A 3307-nucleotide genomic window follows, 5' to 3' on the forward strand; every position below is an offset into this window, starting at 1 on the left:
GCTAGACTATTCACAGGAGTCCTTCTGCCTCAGTTTACCCCCAGCTGGATTGTATGTCTAAGTCCCCATGCTCAGCTGTTACTGTGGATTTCATCTGCATTTCTAATAGTGGTGTTGCCCTTCTCATGAGCTCCTTAGCCACCTGTCTTTGCTGAAGAGCATTTACCTTTGCCCAGCTTTTAACCAATGTCCACTTTCTTGTCCCTTTTGCCTCCCTGTAGGACTGTGCTTCTGGGTACCACAGAGGGAAAACTCCCAGAAAGCGGTGCCTGGGGACCACGCCCTCTGCTGGCTCCTTGTGTGCCCTGCAGTTTCAGCAACCACAGCGATGTCTGTGACCTGGAAACTGGGCAGTGTCTGGTATGTTTGCTTGTATAGGAACTGACCTCATTTTACAATGAGTGATCAGCATGACCTGAAAGACAGCCAGGAACCAGGCAGACCCTCCAGCTGGTCCTTGCCACATGGCTGCCGCCATCGCAGTCTCAAAGACATTGAAACCTCCTCCTCCTCCTGTCACGGGGAAACTGGCAGGGTTTGTGTCTGTGTCTCCCTCAGCCATGGATGCCTCCCTCACTCTAGTCCTCAGTTTCTCTGCTACTCTCTGGGGTGGCTGGTTGCCATACTAGTCAGCCATACAGACAGGCAGCGGTAGCACACCTTTAATCCCAGCAGCCATACTAGTTAGCCATAGAGGCTGGGGGAGAGTGGTGCTAGCCTTTAACCCCAGCACTAGAATATAAGATGGGAGGAGACAGGTCTCAGCTCAGTCTCAGGCTGAGGATTCGTGGGAGCAGGACCACCCATTTCAGTCCGGGGTCGAGATAAGAGCCCCGGGATGGCTGCTTTAGTTTTCTGATCTCCAGGTTGAGCCCCAGTATCTGTCTCTGGGTTTTTATCATTCGTGCTACAGTGGGCTCTTCATTTCGTTTGCGAAAGGGATGATGGCCTCTGGGCAGAGCTGGTGCGTGGGTTCCTGGTTGGTGCAGACTGCCCTGTCTGTACCTACTGTCCCCTTTTCATAGGTGCTCTACAGGCTATCATGGCAACCCTCGTGCAGCAGGTGGCAGCTGCCAGAAGTGTGACTGTCACCCCCAAGGCTCTGTCCACAGTGACTGTGACCGCACATCTGGGCAATGTGTTTGCAAGCCAGGAGCCACGGGACTCCACTGTGAGGAATGCCGGCCAAGACACATCTTGACGGAGAGCGACTGTGTGTGTAGGTGACTCTCCTGTATCTTATGTTAGGTCTTCCTTGCTGACCTGGCTGTGACACCCACGGGCTCAGTGGGGTACCACAAATCTCACTGTACTTTACACTTTATTGCAATTCCTTGAATTAAACCTTTAATTGTGCACAGATAAGACAACACAACTTGGATTGTGTAGAGTCTTGTGTGATGGTCCAGGCTGACTCCAAACATCACAGTTCTGCTTCACTTTCCTGTTTATTGACTGGGATTACAGAAACATGTACTACACCCAGCTAATAACTTTTATTTCAGAATTTAGCTGTATCAATACCTCCTTTTACTGAAACCACGGAAGAACCAGTGTGGAAGAGGTGTTGTCATTTATGTTGACCATATTTTGGGTCTCTATAGATTTCTCCAGTTCTGATGGATGTCGAGTACAGGGGAAAGTCATTTGGGTGTCTTCTTTGTGGGTGATGGGAGAGGGTTAGAGGGGATGAGTATCAGGGAATCTGTGACTGTTGTAAGCAAGCACTCCCTCAGGTGTGTTCTTCCCTGCTCTCTGCTGGAGGAGGAAGTACTGGCTCACTCTGAGACCGTGGGGGTGGACTTTGGAGGGGATACCGAGACAGCTTGTAGTCAGGCCCAATTCTAGATGAGCCGTGGCACTGTAAAGGTTCAAGTGGTGGGAAGGCATGATGCCTCGGCCACTCTGAGGCTCGGCTCCTCCTTTCCCTGTGACTTTGCTGAGTTTCAGTTACTATAGGAGAATTGCAGCTCCCCTGCAGCTGGAGTGAGAATGAGGTGTGTGGTGCCTGGAGCCCACTGTGTGTTCTCTTTATAACACCGTGACTCAGTTGCTCAGTGATCAAAGGCTATTTGCGTTAGCTTTTGTTTTCTCCCCGTTTTCTCTTCAAGCCTTGATGATGAGTATGTGGGCGCCTCGCTGAATGACCTGGATACTATTGGCGACGCTGTTCTGTCTCTGAACCTCATTGGCGTTTTTTCTGCTCCATTTGGGACTTTGTCAAGTCTGGAAAACAGCTAAATATTTCCAGGTAGGTACTAAGGGTGTGGAGATGGTGGATAGAAACACCTGTTTCTGAGAGAGAAGGAGTATGGGGGTGGTCATTTGTCTGCCCTGCCTTTCGATCCCCCATGGGTGTCAAGTGACAGTGTCTTCATCGCAGACCTCACTGGGGTCTCTGGGGAGCTCTGATGGAGCTGCTTCTTGGACACCTCATTGGGCTTTCTGCCCACGGATTTTGTCCCATCATCTGGAAATCAGCAGCAGCCCTCCTCCCTCTTTGACAGACCTTTGGGTATTTGAGAAAGCTATTTAGATACAAAAACTAGGAATAAATCTGTCTCATATCCTCTTTAGTGCTGGTTTATGCCAAACATGAGTATTTTCTGTTACGTGTTGCTATTTTAACTGGAGTTCAAGGATACAGAAATAGTCCTCCTCTAAAGACGGTTAAAGTATCAAAGGGTCAACCTTTTGTGTTTTATCAAAAGATCGGACCAAAAGGAGAGTAAAGTTAAGAAATTGAATCATAGTCAGTACCTTCTCTGGAATGTTAATTTAATTGGAAAATATTGCTAAATTATACTTTTTATCTTCACATTACAACTTAAAATAAACCACCATGACATGCAGTAAGACAATGGATGGTCCTTACTAAATATTATTTTACAGAAAGAGGCCCTTCTTGTGCGTGCTCACCCCCAACACAGTTACACTCCACACATACACACTCACATTCACACACACACTCACATTCACTCACATACATTCATGCTCATTCAGACACACTCATACTCACATTCAAACTCACATACACTCAACAGTCACACTCACACTCATTCACACACACACATGCACTCACACACACTCAACAATCACACATTCACACACTCACTTTCAGACACACTGATGCTCTTACTCACACTCACATTCACTCATATACGCACATTCAGACATACTCATACTCATTCAAATTCTCATACACTCACACATTCATATACACACTCACACTCACATTCAAACACACGCTCATATACACACACACTCATACACTGGTGCTGAGGAGGAGCTTATGGATTCCAGGAAA

General features: G+C 47.6%; 1 long non-coding RNA gene across 1 annotated transcript in view; it reads left to right on the forward strand.

Moving 5' to 3' along the window:
• Positions 1 to 224: 224 nt before the first annotated feature.
• LOC113457402 overlaps positions 225 to 3307 on the forward strand; it is a 64508-nt gene continuing 61425 nt past the window's right edge. Inside the window, exons 1-3 of the long non-coding RNA XR_003377986.1 lie at positions 225 to 360; positions 1026 to 1219; positions 2112 to 2251. This is a non-coding gene — a long non-coding RNA (uncharacterized LOC113457402). The remainder of the gene's footprint in view (positions 361 to 1025; positions 1220 to 2111; positions 2252 to 3307) is intronic.

This window comes from Microtus ochrogaster, chromosome 26 (genome assembly GCF_000317375.1).
Source record: "Microtus ochrogaster isolate Prairie Vole_2 chromosome 26, MicOch1.0, whole genome shotgun sequence".
Taxonomy (NCBI): domain Eukaryota; kingdom Metazoa; phylum Chordata; class Mammalia; order Rodentia; family Cricetidae; genus Microtus; species Microtus ochrogaster.